Consider the following 25,511-nt stretch of genomic DNA (forward strand, 5'->3'; position numbering starts at 1 on the left):
AGTTCTTGCAGTGTTCACTAGATGGCGGTACCGTCTCCTGTATGTAGCCACCTCTCGTTTAGTTCTTGTAGTGTTTACTAGATGGTGGTACTTGTAGCTGATGATGAAAAGATACAAGATGTTATAAACTAGAAAGCGGTACTTGTAGTTGATGAAAGACGCGAGATCTTATAAAATAGGAATGATGTCACATATGGCACGTGTCATTGGTTGAAGGCAATCGTTCGATTTAGTGCGGCGACGTACGCTAGGGGGAGCGATGTAATAAAATCGAGTGGGCAAAATGTACAGAGGATTCATGGTTTACCAGGTTTACCTCCGGAGCTTCGCCCACTCATCATCATTCACTTGGTGGAGATGGCGGAATTTTTTCTTTGCGCTGATAGCTTTGAAGCTATGTTCTGATGGTGTGAGAGTGGAGCACGACTGTCTCCATGGCGCGATTGGCTAGCGCGATCGGCTGTCAACCGAAAGGTTGGAGGTTCGAGCCCTCCCGGGAGTGGTTTGTTGCTTTTTTTGCACTGATAGCTTTGAAGATACGTTCTGATGGTGGTGAGAGTGGAGCACGACTGTCTCCGTGGCACAATTGGCTAGCACGATCGGCTGTTAACCGAAAGGTTGAAGGTTCGGGCCCTCGCGGGAGTGGCGTGTTGCTTTTTTTCTTTGCGGTGTTAGCTTTGAAGATATGTTCTGATGGTGGTGAGAGTGGAGCACGACAGTCTCCGTTGCGCAATTGGCTAGCGCGATCGGCTGTTAACCGAAAGGTTGGAGGTTCGAGCCCTCCCGGGAGTGGTTTGTTGCTTTTTTTGCACTGATAGCTTTGAAGATACGTTCTGATGGTGGTGAGAGTGGAGCACGACTGTCTCCGTGGCACAATTGGCTAGCACGATCGGCTGTTAACCGAAAGGTTGAAGGTTTGAGCCCTCCCAGGAGTGGTGTGTTGCTTTTTTCTTTGCGCTGATAGCTTTGAAGATATGTTCTGATGGTGGTGAGAGTGGAGCACGACTGTCTCCGTGGCGCAATTGGCTAGCGCGATCGGCTGTTAACCGAAAGGTTGGAGGTTCGAGCCCACCCGCTGGTAGTGCGGCGCTGTTTTTTCTTTGCGCTGATAGCTCTGAAGAAATGTTCTGACGGAGGTGAGAGTGGAGCACGACTGTCTCCGTGGCGTAATTGGCTAGCACGTTCGGCTGTTAACCGAAAAATTGGAGTTTCGAGCCCTCCCGAGAGGGGCGTGTTGCTTTTTTTCTTTGCGCTGTTAGCTTTGAAGATACGTTCTGTTGAAGGTGACAGTGGAGGAGGACTGTCTCCGTGGCGCAATTGGCTAGCGCGATCTGCTGTTGACCGAAAGGTTGGAGGTTCGAGCCCACCCGGTGGTGGTGTGGCACTTGTTCTTCTTGGGCGATAGCTCTGAAGAAATGTTCTGACGGTGGTAAGAGTGGAGCACGACTGTCTCCGTGGCGCAATTGGCTAGCGCGATCGGCTGTTAACCGAAAGGTTGGAGGTTCGGGCCCTCCCGGGAGTGGCGTGTTGCTTTTTTTCTTTGCGCTGTTAGCTTTGAAGATATGTTCTGATGGTGGTGAGAGTGGAGGAGGACTGTGTCCGTGGCGCAATTGGCTAGCGCGATCTGCTGTTGACCGAAAGGTTGGAGGTTCGAGCCCACCCGGTGGTGGAGCGGAGCTTCTTTTTCTTAGGGCTGATAGCTCTGAAGAAATCTTCTGATGGTGGTGAGAGTGGAGCACGACCGTCTCCATGGCACTATTGGCTAGCGCGATCGGCTGTTAACCAAAAGGTTGGAGGTTCGAGCTCTCCCGGGAGTGGCGTGTTGCTTTTTTCTTTGCGCTGATAGCTTTGAAGATATCTTGTGATGGTGGTGAGAGTGGAGCACGATGTCTATATGGCGCAATTTGCTAGCGCGATCAGCTGTTAACCGAAAGGTTGGAGGTTCGAGTCCTCCCGGGAGTGGTGTGTTGCTTTTTTTCTTTGCGCTGATTGCTTTGAAGATATGTTCTGATTGTGGTGAGAGTGGAGGAGGACTGTCTCCGTGGCGCAATTGGCTTGCGCGATCTGCAGTTGACCGAAAGGTTGGAGGTTCGAGCCCACCCGGTGGTGGTGTGGCACTTGTTCTTCTTGGGCGATAGCTCTGAAGAAATGTTCTGATGGTGGTAAGAGTGGAGTACGACTGTCTCCGTGGCGCAATTGGCTAGCGCGATCGGCTGTTAACCGAAAGGTTGGAGGTTCGAGCCCTCCCGGGAGTGGTGTGTTGCTTTTTTAGGGGCGAAGCTCCTTAGGGCGTCGGCTGTGCGTCCCCTGTAGCCTGTATGTAGCCACCACTTTTTTGGTTCTTGCAGTGTTCACTAGATGGCGGTACCGTCCCCTGTATGTAGCCACCTCTAGTTTAGTTCTTGCAGTGTTCACTAGATCGCGGTACCGTCTCCTGTATGTAGCCACCTATCGTTTAGTTCTTGTAGTGTTTACTAGATGGTGGTACTTTTAGCTGATTATGAAAGGATGCAAAATGTTATAAACTAGAAAGCGGTACTTGAAGTTGATGAAAGACGCGAGATCTTATAAAATAGGAATGATGTCACATATGGCACGTGTCATTGGTTGAAGGCAATCGTTCGATTTAGTGCGGCGACGTACACTAGGGGGAGCGATGTAATAAAATCGAGTGGGCAAAATGTACAGAGGATTCATGGTTTACCAGGTTTACCTCCGGAGCTTCGCCCACTCATCATCATTCACTTGGTGGAGATGGCGGAATTTTTTCTTTGCGCTGATAGCTTTGAAGCTATGTTCTGATGGTGTGAGAGTGGAGCACGACTGTCTCCGTGGCGCGATTGGCTAGCGCGATCGGCTGTTAACCGAAAGGTTGGAGGTTCGAGCCCTCCCGGGAGTGGTGTGTAGCTTTTTTCTTTGCGCTGATAGCTTTGAAGATATGTTCTGATGGTGGTGAGAGTAGAGGACGACTGTCTCTGTGGCGCAATTGGCTAGCGCGATCGGCTGTTAACCGAAAGATTGGAGGTTCGAGCCCTCCTAGGAGTGGTGTGTTGCTTTTTTCTTTGCGCTGATAGCTTTGAAGATATGTTTTGATGGTGGTGAGAGTGGAGCACGACTTTCTCCGTGGCGCAATTGGCTAGCGCGTTCGGCCGTTAACCGAAAGGTTGGAGGTTCGAGCCCACCTGGTGGTTGTGCGGGCTTTTTTCTCTATGGGCTGATAGCTCTAAAGAAATGTTCTGACGGTGGTGAGAGTGAAGCACGACTGTCTCCATGGCGTGATTGGCTAGCGCTATTGCCTGTTAACCGAAAGGTTGGAGGTTCGAGCCACGCGGTGGTGGTGCGGCACTTTCTTTTCTTTGGGCTGATAGCTCTGAAGAAATGTTCTGACGGTGGTGAGAGTGGAGCAGGACTGTCTCAATGGCGCAATTGGCTAGCGCGTTCGGCTGTTAACCGAAAGGTTGGAGGTTCGAGCCCTCCCGGGAGTGGTTTGTTGCTTTTTTTGCACTGATAGCTTTGAAGATACGTTCTGATGGTGGCGAGAGTGGAGCACGACTGTCTCCGTGGCACAATTGGCTAGCACGATCGGCTGTTAACCGAAAGGTTGAAGGTTTGAGCCCTCCCGGGAGTGGTGTGTTGCTTTTTTTTCTTTGCGCTGATAGCTTTGAAGTTATGTTCTGATTGTGGTGAGAGTGGAGCACGACTGTGTCCGTGGCACAATTGGCTAGCGCTATCGGCTGTTAACTGAAAGGTTGGAGGTTTGAGCCCTCCCGGGAGTGGTGTGTTGCTTTTTAGGGGCGAAGCTCCTTAGGGCGTGGGCTGTGCGTCCCCTGTAGCCTGTATGTAGCCACCACTAGTTTGGTTCTTGCAGTGTTAACTAGATGGCGGTACCGTCCCCTGTATGTAGCCACCTCTAGTTTAGTTCTTGCAGTGTTCACTAGATGGCGGTACCGTCTCCTGTATGTAGCCACCTCTCGTTTATTTCTTGTAGTGTTTACTAGATGGTGGTACTTGTAGCTGATGATGAAAAGATACAAGATGTTATAAACTAGAAAGCGGTACTTGTAGTTGATGAAAGACGCGAGATCTTATAAAATAGGAATGATGTCACATATGGCGCGTGTCATTGGTTGAAGGCCATCGTTCGATTTAGTGCGGCGACGTACGCTAGGGGGAGCGATGTAATAAAATCGAGTGGGCAAAATGTACAGAGGATTCATGGTTTACCAGGTTTACCTCCGGAGCTTCGCCCACTCATCATCATTCACTTCGTGGATATGGCGGAATTTTTTCTTTGCGCTGATAGCTTTGAAGCTATGTTCTGATGGTGGTGAGAGTGGAGCACGACTGTCTCCATGGCGCGATTGGCTAGCGCCATCGGCTGTTAACCGAAAGGTTGGAGGTTCGAGCCCTCCCGGGTGTGGTGTGTAGCTTTTTTCTTTGCGCTGATAGCTTTGAAGATATTTTTTGATGGTGGCGAGTGCAGAGGACGACTGTCTCCGTGGCGCAATTGGCTAGCGCGATCTGCTGTTGATCGAAAGGTTGGAGGTTTGAGCCCACCCGGAGGTGGAGCGGAGCTTCTTTTTCTTTGCGCTGTTAGCTTTGAAGATATGTTCTGATGGTGGTGAGAGTGGAGCACGACTGTCTCCGTAGCGCAATTGGCTAGCGCGATCGGCTGTTAACCGAAAGGTTGGAGGTTCGAGCCCTCCCGGGAGTGGTTTGTTGCTTTTTTTGCACTGATAGCTTTGAAGATTCGTTCTGATGGTGGTGATAGTGGAGCACAACTGTCTCCGTGGCACAATTGGCTAGCACGATCAGCCGTTAACCGAAAGGTTGAAGGTTTGAGCCCTCCCAGGAAAGGTGTGTTGCTTTTTTCTTTGCGCTGATAGCTTTGAAGATATGTTCTGATGGTGGTGAGAGTGGAGCACGACTGTCTCCGTGGCGCAATTGGCTAGCGCGATCGGCTGTTAACCGAAAGGTTGGAGGTTCGAGCCCACCCGCTGGTAGTGCGGCGCTGTTTTTTCTTTGCGCTGATAGCTCTGAAGAAATGTTCTGACGGTGGTGAGAGTGGAGCACGACTGTCTCCGTGGCGTAATTGGCTAGCACGTTCGGCTGTTAACCGAAAAATTGGAGTTTCGAGCCCTCCCGGGAGTGGTGTGTCGCTTTTTTCTTTGCGCAGATAGCTTTGAAGATATATTCTGATGGTGGTGAGATTGAGGCATGACTGTCTCCGTGGCGCAATTGGCTAGCACGTTCGGCTGTTAACCGAAAAATTGGAGGTTTGAGCCCTCCCTAGAGGGGCGTGTTGCTTTTTTTCTTTGCGCTGTTAGCTTTGAAGATACGTTCTGATGAAGGTGACAGTGGAGGAGGACTGTCTCCGTGGCGCAATTGGCTAGCGCGATCTGCTGTTGACCGAAAGGTTGGAGGTTCGAGCCCACCCGGTGGTGGAGCGGAGCTTCTTTTTCTTTGGGCTGATAGCTCTGAAGAAATGTTCTGACGGTGGTGAGAGTGGAGCACGACTGTCTCCGTGGTGCAATTGGCTAGCGCGATCGGCTGTTAACCGAAAGGTTGGAGGTTCGGGCCCTCCCGGGAGTGGCGTGTTGCTTTTTTTCTTTGCGCTGTTAGCTTTGAAGATATGTTCTGATGGTGGTGAGAGTGGAGGAGGACTGTCTCCGTGGCGCAATCGGCTAGCGCGATCTGCTGTTGACCGAAAGGTTGGAGGGTCGAGCCCACCCGGTAGTGGAGCGGAGCTTCTTTTTCTTTGGGCTGATAGCTCTGAAGAAATGTTCTGACGGTGGTGAGAGTGGAGCACGACTGTCTCCGTGGCGCAATTGGCTAGCGCGATCGGCTGTTAACCGAAAGGTTGGAGGTTCGGGCCCTCCCGGGAGTGGCGTGTTGCTTTTTTTCTTTGCGCTGTTAGCTTTGAAGATATGTTCTGATGGTGGTGAGAGTGGAGGAGGACTGTCTCCGTGGCGCAATTGGCTAGCGCGATCTGCTGTTGACCGAAAGGTTGGAGGTTCGAGCCCACCCGGTGGTGGAGCGGAGCTTCTTTTTCTTAGGGCTGATAGCTCTGAAGAAATCTTCTGACGGTGGTGAGAGTGGAGCACGACTGTCTCTGTGGCGCAATCGGCTAGCGCGATCGGCTGTTAACCGAAAGGTTGGAGGTTCGGGCCCTCCCGGGAGTGGCGTGTTGCTTTTTTTCTTTGCGCTGTTAGCTTTGAAGATATCTTCTGATGGTGGTGAGAGTGGAGCACGATGTCTATATGGCGCAATTCGCTAGCGCGATCAGCTGTTAACCGAAAGGTTGAAGGTTCGAGCCCACCCGGTGGTGGAGTGGAGCTTCTTTTTCTTTGGGCTGATAGCTTTGAAGATATGTTCTGATGGTGGTGAGAGTGGAGCACGACCGTCTCCATGGCACTATTGGCTAGCGCGATCGGCTCTTAACCAAAAGGTTGGAGGTTCGAGCCCTCCCGGGAGTGGCGTGTTGCTTTTTTCTTTGCGCTAATAGCTTTGAAGATATCTTGTGATGGTGGTGAGAGTGGAGCACGATGTCTATATGGCGCAATTTGCTAGCGCGATCAGCTGTTAACCGAAAGGTTGGAGGTTCGAGTCCTCCCGGGAGTGGTGTGTTGCTTTTTTTCTTTGCGCTGATTGCTTTGAAGATATGTTCTGATTGTGGTGAGAGTGGAGGACTGTCTCCGTGGCGCAATTGGCTTGCGCGATCTGCAGTTGACCGAAAGGTTGGAGGTTCGAGCCCACCCGGTGGTGGTGTGGCACTTGTTCTTCTTGGGCGATAGCTCTGAAGAAATGTTCTGATGGTGGTAAGAGTGGAGCACGACTGTCTCCGTGGCGCAATTGGCTAGCGCGATCGGCTGTTAACCGAAAGGTTGGAGGTTCGAGCCCTCCCGGGAGTGGTGTGTTGCTTTTTTAGGGGCGAAGCTCCTTAGGGCGTGGGCTGTGCGTCCCCTGTAGCCTGTATGTAGCCACCACTTTTTTGGTTCTTGCAGTGTTCACTAGATGGCGGTACCGTCCCCTGTATGTAGCCACCTCTAGTTTAGTTCTTGCAGTGTTCACTAGATCGCGGTACCGTCTCCTGTATGTAGCCACCTATCGTTTAGTTGTTGTAGTGTTTACTAGATGGTGGTACTTTTAGCTGATTATGAAAGGATGCAAAATGTTATAAACTAGAAAGTGGTACTTGAAGTTGATGAAAGACGCGAGATCTTATAAAATAGGAATGATGTCACATATGGCACGTGTCATTGGTTGAAGGCAATCGTTCGATTTAGTGCGGCGACGTACACTAGGGGGAGCGATGTAATAAAATCGAGTGGGCAAAATGTACAGAGGATTCATGGTTTACCAGGTTTACCTCCGGAGCTTCGCCCACTCATCATCATTCACTTGGTGGAGATGGCGGAATTTTTTCTTTGCGCTGATAGCTTTGAAGCTATGTTCTGATGGTGTGAGAGTGGAGCACGACTGTCTCCGTGGCGCGATTGGCTAGCGCGATCGGCTGTTAACCGAAAGGTTGGAGGTTCGAGCCCTCTCGGGAGTGGTGTGTAGCTTTTTTCTTTGCGCTGATAGCTTTGAAGCTATGTTCTGATGGTGGTGAGAGTGGAGCACGACTGTCTCCATGGCGCGATTGGCTAGCGCCATCGGCTGTTAACCGAAAGGTTGGAGGTTCGAGCCCTCCCGGGTGTGGTGTGTAGCTTTTTTCTTTGCGCTGATAGCTTTGAAGATATTTTTTGATGGTGGCGAGTGCAGAGGACGACTGTCTCCGTGGCGCAATTGGCTAGCGCGATCTGCTGTTGATCGAAAGGTTGGAGGTTTGAGCCCACCCGGAGGTGGAGCGGAGCTTCTTTTTCTTTGCGCTGTTAGCTTTGAAGATATGTTCTGATGGTGGTGAGAGTGGAGCACGACTGTCTCCGTAGCGCAATTGGCTAGCGCGATCGGCTGTTAACCGAAAGGTTGGAGGTTCGAGCCCTCCCGGGAGTGGTTTGTTGCTTTTTTTTGCACTGATAGCTTTGAAGATTCGTTCTGATGGTGGTGAGAGTGGAGCACAACTGTCTCCGTGGCACAATTGGCTAGCACGATCGGCCGTTAACCGAAAGGTTGAAGGTTTGAGCCCTCCCAGGAGTGGTGTGTTGCTTTTTTCTTTGCGCTGATAGCTTTGAAGATATGTTCTGATGGTGGTGAGAGTGGAGCACGACTGTCTCCGTGGCGCAATTGGCTAGCGCGATCGGCTGTTAACCGAAAGGTTGGAGGTTCGAGCCCACCCGCTGGTAGTGCGGCACTGTTTTTTCTTTGCGCTGATAGCTCTGAAGAAATGTTCTGACGGTGGTGAGAGTGGAGCACGACTGTCTCCGTGGCGTAATTGGCTAGCACGTTCGGCTGTTAACCGAAAAATTGGAGTTTCGAGCCCTCCCGGGAGTGGTGTGTCGCTTTTTTCTTTGCGCAGATAGCTTTGAAGATATATTCTGATGGTGGTGAGATTGAGGCATGACTGTCTCCGTGGCGCAATTGGCTAGCACGTTCGGCTGTTAACCGAAAAATTGGAGGTTTGAGCCCTCCCGAGAGGGGCGTGTTGCTTTTTTTCTTTGCGCTGTTAGCTTTGAAGATACGTTCTGATGAAGGTGACAGTGGAGGAGGACTGTCTCCGTGGCGCAATTGGCTAGCGCGATCTGCTGTTGACCGAAAGGTGGGAGGTTCGAGCCCACCCGGTGGTGGAGCGGAGCTTCTTTTTCTTTGGGCTGATAGCTCTGAAGAAATGTTCTGACGGTGGTGAGAGTGGAGCACGACTGTCTCCGTGGTGCAATTGGCTAGCGCGATCGGCTGTTAACCGAAAGGTTGGAGGTTCGGGCCCTCCCGGGAGTGGCGTGTTGCTTTTTTTCTTTGCGCTGTTAGCTTTGAAGATATGTTCTGATGGTGGTGAGAGTGGAGGAGGACTGTCTCCGTGGCGCAATCGGCTAGCGCGATCTGCTGTTGACCGAAAGGTTGGAGGGTCGAGCCCACCCGGTAGTGGAGCGGAGCTTCTTTTTCTTTGGGCTGATAGCTCTGAAGAAATGTTCTGACGGTGGTGAGAGTGGAGCACGACTGTCTCCGTGGCGCAATTGGCTAGCGCGATCGGCTGTTAACCGAAAGGTTGGAGGTTCGGGCCCTCCCGGGAGTGGCGTGTTGCTTTTTTTCTTTGCGCTGTTAGCTTTGAAGATATGTTCTGATGGTGGTGAGAGTGGAGGAGGACTGTCTCCGTGGCGCAATTGGCTAGCGCGATCTGCTGTTGACCGAAAGGTTGGAGGTTCGAGCCCACCCGGTGGTGGAGCGGAGCTTCTGTTTCTTAGGGCTGATAGCTCTGAAGAAATCTTCTGACGGTGGTGAGAGTGGAGCACGACTGTCTCTGTGGCGCAATCGGCTAGCGCGATCGGCTGTTACCCGAAAGGTTGGAGGTTCGGGCCCTCCCGGGAGTGGCGTGTTGCTTTTTTTCTTTGCGCTGTTAGCTTTGAAAATATCTTCTGATGGTGGTGAGAGTGGAGCACGATGTCTATATGGCGCAATTCGCTAGCGCGATCAGCTGTTAACCGAAAGGTTGAAGGTTCGAGCCCACCCGGTGGTGGAGTGGAGCTTCTTTTTCTTTGGGCTGATAGCTTTGAAGATATGTTCTGATGGTGGTGAGAGTGGAGCACGACCGTCTCCATGGCACTATTGGCTAGCGCGATCGGCTGTTAACCAAAAGGTTGGAGGTTCGAGCCCTCCCGGGAGTGGCGTGTTGCTTTTTTCTTTGCGCTGATAGCTTTGAAGATATCTTGTGATGGTGGTGAGAGTGGAGCACGATGTCTATATGGCGCAATTTGCTAGCGCGATCAGCTGTTAACCGAAAGGTTGGAGGTTCGTGTCCTCCCGGGAGTGGTGTGTTGCTTTTTTTCTTTGCGCTGATTGCTTTGAAGATATGTTCTGATTGTGGTGAGAGTGGAGGAGGACTGTCTCCGTGGCGCAAATGGCTTGCGCGATCTGCAGTTGACCGAAAGGTTGGAGGTTCGAGCCCACCCGGTGGTGGTGTGGCTCTTGTTCTTCTTGGGCGATAGCTCTAAAGAAATGTTCTGACGGTGGTGAGAGTGAAGCACGACTGTCTCCGTGGCGCGATTGGCTAGCGCTATTGCCTGTTAACCGAAAGGTTGGAGGTTCGAGCCACGCGGTGATGGTGCGGCACTTTCTTTTCTTTGGGCTGATAGCTCTGAAGAAATGTTCTGACGGTGGTGAGAGTGGAGCAGGACTGTCTCAATGGCGCAATTGGCTAGCGCGTTCGGCCGTTAACCGAAAGGTTGGAGGTTCGAGCCCACCCGGTGGTGGTGCGGGATTTTTTCTCTATGGGCTGATAGCTTTGAAGATATGTTCTGATGGTGGTGAGAGTTGAGCACGACTGTCTCCGTGGCGCAATTGGCTAGCACGTTCGGCGGTTAAACAGAAAAATGGAGTTTCGAGCCCTCTCGAGAGTGGTGTGTCGTTTTCTTCTTTGCGCTGATAGCTTTGAAGATATGTTCTGATGGTGGTGAGAGTGGAGCACGACTGTCTCCGTGGCGCAATTGGCTAGCGTGATCGGCTGTTAACCGAAAGGTTGGAGGTTTGAGCCCACCCGGTAGGGGTGCGGCGCTTTTTTTTCTTTGGGCTGATAGCTTTGAAGATATGTGCTGATGGTGGTGAGGGTGGAGCAGGACTGTATCCGTGGCGCAATTGGCTAGCGCGATTCGCTGTTAACCGAAAGGTTGGAGTTTCGAGCCCTCCCGGGAGTGGTGTGTTGCTTTTTTCTTTGCGCTGATAGCTTTGAAGATATGTTGTGATGGTGGTTAGAGTTGAGCGGGACTGTCTCCGTGACGCGATTCGCGAGCACGATCGGCTGTTAACCGAGAGGTTGAATGTTCGAGCCCTCCCAGGAGTGGTGCGGCGCTTTTTTTTCTTTGGGCTGATAGCTCTGAAGAAGTGTTCTGACGGTGGTTAGAGTGGAGCACGACTGTCTCCGTGGCGCTATTGGCTAGCGCGATCGGCTGTTAACCGAAAGGTTGGAGGTTCGAGCCCACCCGCTGGTGGTGCGCCACTTTTTTTTCTTTGCGCTGATAGCTCTGAAGAAATGTTCTAACGGTGGTGAGAGTGGAGCACGACTGTCTCTGTGGTGCAATTGGCTAGCACGTTCGGCCGTTAACCGAAAAATTGGAGTTTCGAGCCCTCCCGGGAGTGGTGTGTCGCTTGTTTCTTTGGGCTGATAGCTTTCAAGATATGTGCTGATGGTGGTGCGAGTGTAGCAGGACTGTCTCCGTGGCGCAATTGGCTAGCGCGATTCGCTGTTAACCGAAAGGTTGGAGGTTCGAGCCCTCCAGGGAATGTGTGTTGCTTTTTTTTGCGCTGATAGCTTTGAAGATATGTTCTGATGGTGGTGATAGTGGAGCACGACTGTCTCCGTGGCGCAATTGGCTAGCGCGATCGGCTGTTTACCAAAAGGTTGGAGTTTCGAGCCCTCCCGGGAGTGGTGTGTCGCTTTTTCTTTGCGCAGATAGCTTTGAAGATATGTTCTGATGGTGGTGAGATTGGGGCACGACTGTCTCCGTGGCGCTATTGGCTAGCGCGATCGGCTGTTAAGCGAAAGGTTGGAGGTTCGAGCCCTCCCGCGAGTGATGTGTTGCTTTTTTTGCGCTGATAGCTTTGAAAATATGTTCTGATGGTGGTGAGAGTGGAGCACGATGTCTCCCTGGCGCAATTTGCTAGCGCGATCGGCTGTTAACCGAAAGGTTGGAGGTTCAAGCCCTCCCGGGAGTGGTGTGTTGCTTTTTTCTTTGCGCTGATAGCTTTGAAGATATGTTCTGATGGTGGTGAGAGTGGAGCACGACTGTCTCCGTGGCGCCATTGGCTAGCACGTTTGGCTGTTAACCGAAAGGTTGGAGGTTAGAGGCCTCCCGGGAGTGGTGTGTTGCTTTTTTTTTGCGCTGATAGCTTTGAAGATATGTTCTGATGGTGGTAGAGTGGAGCACGATGTCTCCGTGGCGCAATTTACTAGCGCGATCGGCTTTTAACGGAAAGGTTGGAGGTTCGAGCTCTCCCGGGAGTGGTGTTTTGCTTTTTTTCTTTGCGCTGATAGCTTTGAAGATATGTTCTGATGGTGGTGAGAGTGCGGCACGACTGTCTCCGTGGCGCAATCGGCTAGTGCGATGGGCTGTTAACCGACAATTTGGAGGTTGGAGCCCACCCGGTGGTGGTGGGCGCTTTTTTTCCTTTGGGCTGATAGCTCTGAAGAAATGTTCTGATGGTGGTGATAGGGGAGGAGGACTGTCTCCGTGGCGCAATTGGCTCGCGCGATCTGCAGTTGACCGAAAGGTTGGAGGTTCGAGACCACCGGTTGGTGGTGCGGCGCTTGTTTTTCCTTGGGCTGATAGCTCTGAAGAAAAGTTCTGATGGTGGTAAGAGTGGAGGAGGAATGTCTCCGTGACGCAACTGGCTAGCGCGATCTGCAGTTGACCGAAAGGTTGGAGGTTCGAGCCCACCCGGTGGTGGTGCGGCGCTTCTTTTTCCTTGGGCTGATAGCTCTGAAGAAATGTTCTGATGGTGGTGTGAGAGGAGCAGACTGTCTCCGTGGCGCAATTTGCTAGCGCGATCGGCTGTCAACCGAAAGGTTGAAGGTTCGACCCCTCCCGGGAGTTGTGTGTTGCTTTTTTCGTTGCGCTGATAGCTTTTAAGATATGTTCTGATGGTGGTGAGAGTGGAGCACGACTGTCTCCGTGGCGCAATTGGCTAGCACGTTCAGCTGTTAACCGAAAAAGTGGAGGTTTGAGCCCTCCCGGGAGTGGTGTGTTGCTTTTTTCTTTGCGCTGATAGCTTTGAAGATATGTTCTAATGCTGGTGAGAGTGGAGCACGATGTCTCCGTGGCGCAATTGGCTAGGGCGATCGGCTGCTAACCGAAAGGTTGGAGGTTCGAGCCCTCCCGGGAGTGGTGTGTTGCTTTTTTCTTTGCGCTGATAGCTTTGAAGATATGTTCTGATGGTGGTGAGAGTGGAGGAGGACTGTCTCCGTGGCGCAATTGTCTAGCGCGATCTGCTGTTGACCGAAGGGTTGGAGGTTCGAGCACACCTGGTGGTGGTGGGGCGCTTCTTTTTCTTTGGGCTGATAGCTCTGAAGAAATGTTCTGACGGTGGTGAGAGTGGAGCACGACTGTCTCCGTGACGCAATTGGCTAGCGCGATCGGCTGCTAACCGAGAGGTTGGAGGTTCGAGCCCTCCCGGAAGTGGTGTGTTGCTTTTTTTCTTTGCGCTGTTAGCTTTGAAGATATGTTCTGATGGTGGTGAGAGTAGAGGACGACTGTCTCCGTGGCGCAATTGGCTAGCGCGATCGGCTGTTAACCGAAAGATTGGAGGTTCGAGCCCTCCCGGGAGTGGTGTGTTGCTTTTTTCTTTGCGCTGATAGCTTTGAAGATATGTTCTGATGGTGGTGAGAGTGGAGCACGACTGTCTCCGTGGTGCAATTGGCTAGCTCGATCGGCTGTTAACCGAAAAATTGGAGGTTCGTGCCACGCGGTGGTGGTGTGTTGCTTTTTTTCTTTGCGCTGATAGCTTTGAAGATATGTTCTGATGGTGGTGAGAGTGGAGCACGATGTCTCCGTGGCGCAATTTACTAGCGCGATCGGCTGTTAACGGAAATGTTGGAGGTTCGAGCCCTCCCGGGAGTGGTGAGTTGCTTTTTTCTTTGCGCTGATAGCTTTGAAGATATGTTCTGATGGTGGTGAGAGTGGAGCACGACCGTCTCCGTGGCGCAATTGTCTAGCGCGATCGGCTGTTAACCGAAAAGTTGGAGGTTCGAGCCCACCCGTTGGTGGTGCGGCGTTTTTTTTTTCTTTGGGCTGTTAGCTCTGAAGAAATGTTCTGACAGTGGTGAGTGTGGAGCACGACTGTCTCCGTGGCGCAATTGGCTAGCACGTTCGGCTGTTAACCGAAAAATCGGAGTTTGGAGCCCTCCCGAAAGTGGTTTGTCGCTTTTTTCTTTGCGCAGATAGCTTTGAAGATATGTTCTGATGGTGGTGAGAGTGGAGCACGATGTCTCCGTGGCGCAATTTACTAGCGCGATCGGCTGTTAACTGAAAGGTTTGAGGTTCGAGCCCTCCCGGGAGTGGTGTGTTGCTTTTTTTCTTTGGGCTGATAGCTTTGAAGATATGTTCTGATGGTGGTGATAGTGGAGGAGGACTGTCTCCGTGGCGCAATTGGCTAGCGCGATCTGCTGTTGACCGAAGGGTTGGAGGTTCGAGCACACCTGGTGGTGGTGCGGCGCTTCTTTTTCTTTGGGCTGATAGCTCTGAAGAAATGTTCTGATGGTGGTGAGAGTGGAGCAAGCCTGTCTCCGTGGCGCAATTGGCTAGCGCGATCGGCTGTTAACCGAAAAACTGGAGGTTTGAGCCCTCCCGGGAGGTGTGTGTCTTTTTTCTTTGCGCCTATAGCTCTGAAGAAATGTTCTGACAGTGGTGAGTGTGGAGCACGACTGTCTCCGTGGCGCAGTTGGCTAGCACGTTCGGCTGTTAACCGAAAAATCGGAGTTTCGAGCCCTCCCGAAAGTGGTTTGTCGCTTTTTTCTTTGCACAGATAGCTTTCAAGATATGTTCTGAAGTGGTGAGAGTGGAGCACGATGTCTCCGTGGCGCAATTGGCTAGCGCGATCGGCTGCTAACCGAAAGGTTGGAGGTTCGAGCCCTCCAGGGAATGTGTGTTGCTTTTTTTTGCGCTGATAGCTTTGAAAATATGTTCTGATGGTGGTGATAGTGGAGCACGACTGTCTCCGTTGCGCAACTGGCTAGCGCGATCGGCTGTTAACCAAAAGGTTGGAGGTTCGAGCCAACCCGCTGGTGGTGCGGCGCATTTTTTTCTTTGCGCTGATAGCTCCGAAGAAATGTTCTGACGGCGGCGAGAGTGGAGCACGACTGTCTCCGTGGCGCAATTGGCTAGGACGTTCGGCCGTTAACCGAAAAATTGGAGTTTCGAGCCCTCCCGGGAGTTGTGTGTTGCTTTTTTTGTTGCGCTGATAGCTTTTAAGATATGTTCTGATGGTGGTGAGAGTGGAGCACGACTGTCTCCGTGGCGCAATTGGCTAGCACGTTCAGCTGTTAACCGAAAAATTGGAGGTTTGAGCCCTCCCGGGAGTGGTGTGTTGCTTTTTTTCTTTGCGCTTATAGCTTTGAAGATATGTTCTGATGGTGGTGAGATTGGCGCACGACTGTCTCTGTGGCGCTATTGGCTAGCGCGATCGGCTGTTAACCGAAAGGTTGGAGGTTAGAGCCCTCCCGGGAGTGGTGTGTTGCTTTTTTTGCGCTGATAGCTTTGAAGATATGTTCTGATGGTGGTGAGGGTGGAGCACGATGTCTCCGCGGCGCAATTTACTAGCGCGATCGGCTGTTAACGAAAAGGTTGGAGGTTCGAGCCCTCCCGGGAGTGATGTGTTGCTTTTTTGCGCTGATAGCTTTGAAAATATGTTCTGATGGTGGTGAGAGTGGAGCACGATGTCTCCGTGGAGCAATTTGCTAGCGCGATCGGCTGTTAACCGAAAGGTTGGAGGTTCGAGCCCTCCCGGGAGTGGTGTGTTGCTTTTTTTGCGCTGATAGCTTTGAAGATATGTTCTGATGGTGGTAGAGTGAAGCACGATGTCTCCGTGGCGAAATTTACTAGCGCGATCGGCTTTTAACGGAAAGGTTGGAGGTTCGAGCCCTCCCGGGAGTGGTGTTTGGCTTTTTTACTTTGCGCTGATAGCTTTGAAGATATGTTCTGATGGTGGTGAGAGTGCGGCACGACTGTCTCCGTGGCGCAATCGGCTAGTGCGATGGGCTGTTAACCGAAAATTTGGAGGTTGGAGCCCACCCGGTGGTGGTGGGCGCTTTTTTTCCTTTGGGCTGATAGCTCTGAAGAAATGTTCTGATGGTGGTGATAGGGGAGGAGGACTGTCTCCGTGGCGCAATCGGCTAGCGCGATCTGCAGTTGACCGAAAGGTTGGAGGTTCGAGACCACCGGTTGGTGGTGCGGCGCTTGTTTTTCCTTGGGCTGATAGCTCTGAAGAAAAGTTCTGATGGTGGTAAGAGTGGAGGAGGAATGTCTCCGTGACGCAACTGGCTAGCGCGATCTGCAGTTGACCGAAAGGTTGGAGGTTCGAGCCCACCCGGTGGTGGTGCGGCGCTTCTTTTTCCTTGGGCTGATAGCTCTGAAGACATGTTCTGATGGTGGTGTGAAAGGAGCAGACTGTCTCCGTGGCGCAATTTGCTAGCGCGATCGGCTGTCAACCGAAAGGTTGAAGGTTCGACCCCTCCCGGGAGTTGTGTGTTGCTTTTTTCGTTGCGCTGATAGCTTTTAAGATATGTTCTGATGGTGGTGAGAGTGGAGCACGACTGTCTCCGTGGCGCAATTGGCTAGCACGTTCAGCTGTTAACCGAAAAATTGGAGGTTTGAGCACTCCCGGGAGTGGTGTGTTGCTTTTTTCTTTGCGCTGATAGCTTTGAAGATATGTTCTAATGCTGTTGAGAGTGGAGCACGATGTCTCCGTGGCGCAATTGGCTAGCGCGATCGGCTGCTAACCGAAAGGTTGGAGGTTCGAGCCCTCCCGGGAGTGGTGTGTCGCTTTTTTCTTTGCGCTGATAGCTTTGAAGATATGTTCTGATGGTGGTGAGAGTGGAGCACGACTGTCTCCGTGGCGCAATTGGCTAGCGCGATCGGCTGTTAACCGAAAAATTGGAGGTTCGTGCCACGCGGTGGTGGTGTGTTGCTTTTTTTCTTTGCGCTTATAGCTTTGAAGATATGTTCTGATGGTGGTGAGATTGGCGCACGACTGTCTCTGTGGCGCTATTGGCTAGCGCGATCGGCTGTTAACCGAAAGGTTGGAGGTTAGAGCCCTCCCGGGAGTGGTGTGTTGCTTTTTTTGCGCTGATAGCTTTGAAGATATGTTCTGATGGTGGTGAGAGTGGAGCACGATGTCTCCGTGGCGCAATTTACTAGCGCGATCGGCTGTTAACGGAAAGGTTGGAGGTTCGAGCCCTCCCGGGAGTGGTGGGTTGCTTTTTTCTTTGCGCTGATAGCTTTGAAGATATGTTCTGATGGTCGTGAGAGTGGAGCACGACCGTCTCCGTGGCGCAATTGTCTAGCGCGATCGGCTGTTAACCGAAAAGTTGGAGGTTCGAGCCCACCCGGTGGTGGTGCGGCGGTTTTTTTTCTTTGGGCTGATAGCTCTGAAGAAATGTTCTGACGGTGGTGAGTGTGGAGCACGACTGTCTCCGTGGCGCAATTGGCTAGCACGTTCGGCTGTTAATCGAAAAGTCGGAGTTTCGAGCCCTCCCGAAAGTGGTTTGTCGCTTTTTTCCTTTGGGCTGATAGCTCTGAAGAAATTTTCTGACGTTTGTGAGAGTTGAGCAGGACTGTCTCCGTGGCGCAATTGGCTAGCGCGATCGGCTGTTAACCGAAAAGTTGGAGGTTCGAGCCCACCCGTTGGTGGTGCGGCGTTTTTTTTTCTTTGGGCTGTTAGCTCTGAAGAAATGTTCTGACAGTGGTGAGAGTGGAGCACGACTGTCTCCGTGGCCCAATTGGCTAGCACGTTCGGCTGGTAACCGAAAAATCGGAGTTTAGAGCCCTCCCGAAAGTGGTTTGTCGCCTTTTTCTTTGCGCAGATAGCTTTGAACTTATGTTCAGATGGTGGTGAGAGTGCAGCACGATGTCTCCCTGGCGCAATTTGCTAGCGCGATCGGCTGTTAACTGAAAGGTTTGAGGTTCGAGCCCTCCCGGGAGTGGTGTGTTGCTTTTTTTTCTTTGGGCTGATAGCTCTGAAGAAATGTTCTGATGGTGGTGAGAGTGAAGCAAGACTGTCTCCGTGGCGCAATTGGCTAGCGCGATCGGCTGCTAACCGAGAGGTTGGAGGTTCGAGCCCTCCCGGGAGTGGTGTGTTGCTTTTTTTCTTTGCGCTGTTAGCTTTGAAGATATGTTGAAGATGGTGGTGAGAGTAGAGGACGACTGTCTCCGTGGCGCAATTGGCTAGCGCGATCGGCTGTTAACCAAAAGATTGGAGGTTCGAGCCCTCCCGGGAGTGGTGTGTTGCTTTTTTCTTTGCGCTGATAGCTTTGAAGTTATGTTCTGATGGTGGTGAGAGTGGAGCACGACTGTCTCCGTGGCGCAATTGGCTAGCGCGATCGGCTGTTAACCAAAAAATTGGAGGTTCGTGCCACGTGGTTGTGGTGTGTTGCTTTTTTTCTTTGCGCTGATAGCTTTGAAGATATGTTCTGATGGTGGTGAGATTGGGACACGACTGTCTCCGTGGCGCTATTGGCTAGCGCGATCGGCTGTTAACCGAAAGGTTGGAGGTTAGAGCCCTCCCGGGAGTTGTGTGTTGCTTTTTTTTTGCGCTGATAGCTTTGAAGATATGTTCTGATGGTGGTGAGAGTGGAGCACGATGTCTCCGTGACGCATTTCACTAGCGCGACCGGCTGTTAACGGAAAGGTTGGAGGTTCGATTCCTCCTGGGAGTGGTGTGTGGCTTTTTTTCTTTGCGCTGATAGCTTTGAAGATATGTTCTGATGGTGGTGAGAGTGCAGCACGACTGTCTCCGCGGCGCAATTGGCTAGTGCGATGGGCTGTTAACCGAAAGTTTGGAGGTTCGATCCCACCCGGTGGTGGTGCGGCGCTTTTTTTCCTTTGGGCTGATAGCTCTGAAGAAATGTTCTGATGGTGGTGATAGTGGAGGAGGACTGTCTTCGTGGCGCAATTGGCTAGCGCGATCTGCAGTTGACCGAAAGGTTGGAGGTTCAATACCACCCGATGGTGGTGCGGCGCTTCTTTTTCCTTGGGCTGATAGCTCTGAAGAAATGTTCTGATGGTGGTAAGAGTGGAGGAGGAATGTCTCCGTGGCGCAACTGGCTTGCGCGATCTGCAGTTGACCGAAAGGTTGGAGCTTCGAGCCCACCCGGTGGTGGTGCGGCGCTTCTTTTTCCTTGGGCTGATAGCTCTGAAGAAATGTTCTGATGGTGGTGAGAGAGGAGCAGACTGTCTCCGTGGCGCAATTTGCTAGCGCGATCGGCTGTAAATCGAAAGCTTGAAGGTTCAAGCCCTCCCGGGAGTTGTGTGTTGCTTTTTTCGTTGCGCTGATAGCTTTTAAGATATGTTCTGATGGTGGTGAGAGTGGAGCACGACTGTCTGCGCGGCGCAATTGGCTAGCACGTTCAGCTGTTAACCGAAAAATTGGAGGTTTGAGCCCTCCCGGGAGTGGTGTGTTGCTTTTTTCTTTGCGCTGATAGCTTTGAAGATATGTTCTGATGGTGGTGAGAGTGGAGCACGACCGTCTCCGTGGCGCAATTGGCTAGCGCGATCGGCTGTTAACCGAAAAGTTGGAGGTTCGAGCCCACCCGGTGGTGGTGCGGCGGTTTTTTTTCTTTGGGCTGATAGCTCTGAAGAAATGTTCTGACGGTGGTGAGTGTGGAGCACGACTGTCTCCGTGGCGCAGTTGGCTAGCACGTTCAGCTGTTAACCGAAAAATCGGTGTTTCGAGCCCTCCCGAAAGTGGTTTGTCGCTTTTTTCTTTGCGCAGATAGCTTTGAAGATATGTTCTGATGGTGGTGAGAGTGGAGCACGATGTCTCCGTGGCGCAATTGGCTAGCGCGATCGGCTGTTAACCGAAAAATTGGAGGTTCGTGCCACGTGGTGGTGGTGTGTTGCTTTTTTTTCTTTGGGCTGATAGCTTTGAAGATATATTCTGATGGTGGTGAGAGTGGAGCACAACTGTCTCCGTGGTGCAATTGGCTAGCGCGATCGGCTGTTACCCGAAAGGTTGGAGGTTCGAGCCCTCCCGGTAGTGGTGTGTTGCTTTTTCAGGGGCGAAGCTCCTTAGGGCTTGGGCTGTGCGACCCCTGTAGCCTGTATTTGCCACCTCTAGTTTAGTTTTTGCAGTGTTCACTAGATGGCGGTACCGTCCCCTGTATGTAGCCACCTCTAGTTTAGTTCTTGCAGTGTTCACTAGATGGCGGTACCGTCTCCTGTATGTAAGGTTCGAAGAAAGGCTAAGAAATAAGGTTCGAAGAAAGGCTAAGAAATATGAAGGAGAGTAGATGGGCAGAGAAGGTGTTCCGTTATTTGTATAGGAAGAGCGTGGACACACAGTGGAGAAAAAGAACTATAGACTCACTAGTAAGTATACGGTTGGTATTGTAAGCCATATGTCAACAAAGAGTGTTAAGGGAAAAGTCAGGGAGGCGGAGAGGATTTACTGGATGGCAGCTATGGAGAAAAAACCGGCTTTGAGTAACTACCGAAAGGGCAAAAATGAAATAAGGAGGGAGGCATTTTACGATAATTCAAGGGGAAGCGCTTTACTGTTTGAAGCGAGATCGGGTTGCCTTAGAACGCGTAGTTATAAAGCAAGATTCAGTAAAGAAGAAGAACAATGCACATGCTGCGGGAAAGATAAGGAAACGGCGGAGCATGTTCTGATTGAATGTGGAGATATCCACCCAGGTGTACGTTTGGGCACGAGCCTACAGGAAGCCTTGGGTTTTAGGGACAACAATGGAAAGCTGAACACACCCGCGATTGAAATAAGTAAGAGACGGTTAGAGTATTGGTGGCAGAAAATTAGAGAGAAAGGACAAAAATAAATATTGGAAAAATAAAATATGGACAGTGTGCCGTAAATGGCAGAGAACTTAAGCTGAAAATTTACCTTTTTTTCCATTAAGATAGAATTTATCGAAGTAGAGGCATTAGGCCAACATAAAAAAAGAAAAAAAGGTTTTTTTTACGAGCCTGGTGGCATACTTGTCACCACCCCGTTATAAAGGGGACGCTCATAGCATCCGTCCAGCATCCATGTAGCCACCTCTCGTTTAGTTCTTGTAGTGTTTACTAGATGGTGGTACTTGTAGCTGATGATGAAAAGATGCAAGATGTTATAAACTAGAAAGCGGTACTTGTAGTTGATGAAAGACGCGAGATCTTATGAAATAGGAATGATGTCACATATGGCGCGTGTCATTGGTTGAAGGCAATCGTTCGATTTAGTGCGGCGACGTATGCTAGGGGGAGCGATGTAATAAAATCGAGTGGGCAAAATGTACAGAGGATTCATGGTTTACCAGGTTTACCTCCGGAGCTTCGCCCACTCATCATCATTCACTTCTTGGATATGGCGGAATTTTTTCTTTGCGCTGATAGCTTTGAAGCTATGTTCTGATGGTGGTGAGAGTGGAGCACGACTGTCTCCGTGGCGCGATTGGCTAGCGCGATCGGCTGTTAACCGAAAGGTTGGAGGTTCGAGCCCTCCCGGGAGTGGTGTGTTGCTTTTTTCTTTGCGCTGATAGCTTTGAAGATATGTTCTGATGGTGGTGAGAGTGGAGCACGACTGTCTCAGTGGCGCAATTGGCTAGCGCGATCAGCTGTTAACCGAAAAATTGGAGGTTCGAGCCACGCGGTGGTGGTGCGGCCCTTTCTTTTCTTTGGGCTGATAGCGCTGAAGAAATGTTCTGACGGTGGTGAGAGTGGAGCAGCACTGTCTCCATGGCGCAATTGGCTAGCGCGTTCGGCCCTTAACCGAAAAGTTGGAGGTTCGAGCCCACCCGGTGGTTGTGCGGGCTTTTTTCTCTTTGGGCTGATAGCTTTCAAGAAATGTTCTGACGGGGTTGAGAGTGGAGCACGACTGTCTCCGTAGAGCAATTGGCTAGTGCGATCGGCTGTTAACCGAAAGGTTGGAGGTTTGAGCCCACCCGGTAGGGGTGCGGCGCTTTTTTTTCTTTGGGCTGATAGCTTTGAAAATATGTGCTGATGGTGGTGAGGGTGGAGCAGGACTGTCTCCGTGGCGCAATTGGCTAGGGCGATTTGCTGTTAACCGAAAGGTTGGAGGTTCGAGCCCTCCCGGGAGTGGTGTGTTGCTTTTTTCTTTGCGCTGATAGCTTTGAAGATATGTTCTGATGGTGGTGAGAGTGGAGCACGACTGTCTCCGTGGCGCGATTCGCGAGCACGATCGGCTGTTAACCGAAAAGTTGGAGGTTCGAGCCCACCCGGTGGTGGTGCGGCGGTTTTTTTTCTTTGGGCTGATAGCTCTGAAGAAATGTTCTGACGGTGGTGAGTGTGGAGCACGACTGTCTCCGTGGCGCAGTTGGCTAGCACGTTCGGCTGTTAACCGAAAAATCGGAGTTTCGAGCCCTCCCGAAAGTGGTTTGTCGCTTTTTTCTTTGCGCAGATAGCTTTGAAAATATGTTCTGATGGTGGTGAGAAAGGAGCACGATGTCTCCGTGGCGCAATTGGCTAGCGCGATCGGCTGCTAACCGAGAGGTTGGAGGTTCGAGCCCTCCCGGGAGTGGTGTGTTGCTTTTTTTCTTTGCGCTGTTAGCTTTGAAGATATGTTCTGATGGTGGTGAGAGTAGAGGACGACTGTCTCCGTGGCGCAATTGGCAAGCGCGATCGGCTGTTAACCGAAAGATTGGAGGTTCGAGCCCTCCCGGGAGTGGTGTGTTGCTTTTTTCTTTGCGCTGATAGCTTTGAAGTTATGTTCTGATGGTGGTGAGAGTGGAGCACGACTGTCTCCGTGGCGCAATTGGCTAGCGCGATCGGCTGTTAATCGAAAAAATGGAGGTTCCTGCCACGTGGTGGTGGTGTGTTGCTTTTTTTTCTTTGGGCTGATAGCTTTGAAGATATATTCTGATGGTGGTGAGAGTGGAGCACAACTGTCTCCGTGGTGCAATTGGCTAGCGCGATCGGCTGTTACCCGAAAGGTTGGAGGTTCGAGCCCTCCCGGTAGTGGTGTGTTGCTTTTTTAGGGGCGAAGCTCCTTAGGGCTTGGGCTGTGCGACCCCTGTAGCCTGTATTTGCCACCTCTAGTTTAGTTTTGCAGTGTTCACTAGATGGCGGTACCGTCCCCTGTATGTAGCCACCTCTAGTTTAGTTCTTGCAGTGTTCACTAGATGGCGGTACCGTCTCCTGTATGTAAGGTTCGAAGAAAGGCTAAGAAATAAGGTTCGAAGAAAGGCTAAGAAATATGAAGGAGAGTAGATGGGCAGAGAAGGTGTTCCGTTATTTGTATAGGAAGAGCGTGGACACACAGTGGAGAAAAAGAACTAGAAGACTCACTAGTAATTATACGGTTGGTATTGTAAGCCTTGTGTCAACAAAGAGTGTTAAGGGAAAAGTCAGGGAGGCGGAGAGGATTTACTGGATGGCAGCTATGGAGAAAAAACCGGCTTTGAGTAACTACCGAAAGGGCAAAAATGAAATAAGGAGGGAGGCATTTTACGATAATTCAAGGGGAAGCGCTTTACTGTTTGAAGCGAGATCGGGTTGCCTTAGAACGCGTAGTTATAAAGCAAGATTCAGTAAAGAAGAAGAACAATGCACATGCTGCGGGAAAGATAAGGAAACGGCGGAGCATGTTCTGATTGAATGTGGAGATATCCACCCAGGTGTACGTTTGGGCACGAGCCTACAGGAAGCCTTGGGTTTTAGGGACAACAATGGAAAGCTGAACACACCCGCGATTGAAATAAGTAAGAGACGGTTAGAGTATTGGTGGCAGAAAATTAGAGAGAAAGGACAAAAATAAATATTGGAAAAATAAAATATGGACAGTGTGCCGTAAATGGCAGAGAACTTAAGCTGAAAATTTACCTTTTTTTCCATTAAGATAGAATTTATCGAAGTAGAGGCATTAGGCCAACATAAAAAAAGAAAAAAAGGTTTTTTTTACGAGCCTGGTGGCATACTTGTCACCACCCCGTTATAAAGGGGACGCTCATAGCATCCGTCCAGCATCCATGTAGCCACCTCTCGTTTAGTTCTTGTAGTGTTTACTAGATGGTGGTACTTGTAGCTGATGATGAAAAGATGCAAGATGTTATAAACTAGAAAGCGGTACTTGTAGTTGATGAAAGACGCGAGATCTTATGAAATAGGAATGATGTCACATATGGCGCGTGTCATTGGTTGAAGGCAATCGTTCGATTTAGTGCGGCGACGTATGCTAGGGGGAGCGATGTAATAAAATCGAGTGGGCAAAATGTACAGAGGATTCATGGTTTACCAGGTTTACCTCCGGAGCTTCGCCCACTCATCATCATTCACTTCTTGGATATGGCGGAATTTTTTCTTTGCGCTGATAGCTTTGAAGCTATGTTCTGATGGTGGTGAGAGTGGAGCACGACTGTCTCCGTGGCGCGATTGGCTAGCGCGATCGGCTGTTAACCGAAAGGTTGGAGGTTCGAGCCCTCCCGGGAGTGGTGTGTTGCTTTTTTCTTTGCGCTGATAGCTTTGAAGATATGTTCTGATGGTGGTGAGAGTGGAGCACGACTGTCTCAGTGGCGCAATTGGCTAGCGCGATCAGCTGTTAACCGAAAAATTGGAGGTTCGAGCCACGCGGTGGTGGTGCGGCCCTTTCTTTTCTTTGGGCTGATAGCGCTGAAGAAATGTTCTGACGGTGGTGAGAGTGGAGCAGCACTGTCTCCATGGCGCAATTGGCTAGCGCGTTCGGCCCTTAACCGAAAAGTTGGAGGTTCGAGCCCACCCGGTGGTTGTGCGGGCTTTTTTCTCTTTGGGCTGATAGCTTTCAAGAAATGTTCTGACGGGGTTGAGAGTGGAGCACGACTGTCTCCGTAGAGCAATTGGCTAGTGCGATCGGCTGTTAACCGAAAGGTTGGAGGTTTGAGCCCACCCGGTAGGGGTGCGGCGCTTTTTTTTCTTTGGGCTGATAGCTTTGAAAATATGTGCTGATGGTGGTGAGGGTGGAGCAGGACTGTCTCCGTGGCGCAATTGGCTAGGGCGATTTGCTGTTAACCGAAAGGTTGGAGGTTCGAGCCCTCCCGGGAGTGGTGTGTTGCTTTTTTCTTTGCGCTGATAGCTTTGAAGATATGTTCTGATGGTGGTGAGAGTGGAGCACGACTGTCTCCGTGGCGCGATTCGCGAGCACGATCGGCTGTTAACCGAAAAGTTGGAGGTTCGAGCCCACCCGGTGGTGGTGCGGCGGTTTTTTTTCTTTGGGCTGATAGCTCTGAAGAAATGTTCTGACGGTGGTGAGTGTGGAGCACGACTGTCTCCGTGGCGCAGTTGGCTAGCACGTTCGGCTGTTAACCGAAAAATCGGAGTTTCGAGCCCTCCCGAAAGTGGTTTGTCGCTTTTTTCTTTGCGCAGATAGCTTTGAAAATATGTTCTGATGGTGGTGAGAAAGGAGCACGATGTCTCCGTGGCGCAATTGGCTAGCGCGATCGGCTGCTAACCGAGAGGTTGGAGGTTCGAGCCCTCCCGGGAGTGGTGTGTTGCTTTTTTTCTTTGCGCTGTTAGCTTTGAAGATATGTTCTGATGGTGGTGAGAGTAGAGGACGACTGTCTCCGTGGCGCAATTGGCAAGCGCGATCGGCTGTTAACCGAAAGATTGGAGGTTCGAGCCCTCCCGGGAGTGGTGTGTTGCTTTTTTCTTTGCGCTGATAGCTTTGAAGTTATGTTCTGATGGTGGTGAGAGTGGAGCACGACTGTCTCCGTGGCGCAATTGGCTAGC

General features: G+C 51.1%; 3 non-coding genes across 3 annotated transcripts; all 3 read left to right on the forward strand.

Moving 5' to 3' along the window:
- The first annotated feature begins 17,853 nt into the window (after nucleotides 1–17,853).
- TRNAS-GCU (transfer RNA serine (anticodon GCU)) lies at nucleotides 17,854–17,930 on the forward strand. The gene has a single exon. It is a non-coding gene; the product is annotated as a tRNA-Ser (tRNA).
- Nucleotides 17,931–22,258: 4,328 nt separating this feature from the next.
- Nucleotides 22,259–22,332, forward strand: TRNAS-GCU (transfer RNA serine (anticodon GCU)). The gene has a single exon. It is a non-coding gene; the product is annotated as a tRNA-Ser (tRNA).
- Nucleotides 22,333–25,194: 2,862 nt separating this feature from the next.
- On the forward strand, nucleotides 25,195–25,268 carry TRNAS-GCU (transfer RNA serine (anticodon GCU)). Its single transcript has one exon. It is a non-coding gene; the product is annotated as a tRNA-Ser (tRNA).
- The last annotated feature ends 243 nt before the right edge of the window (nucleotides 25,269–25,511 follow it).

Source organism: Rhipicephalus microplus, chromosome 8 (assembly GCF_043290135.1).
Source record: "Rhipicephalus microplus isolate Deutch F79 chromosome 8, USDA_Rmic, whole genome shotgun sequence".
In the NCBI taxonomy this organism is placed as follows: Eukaryota; Metazoa; Arthropoda; class Arachnida; order Ixodida; family Ixodidae; genus Rhipicephalus; species Rhipicephalus microplus.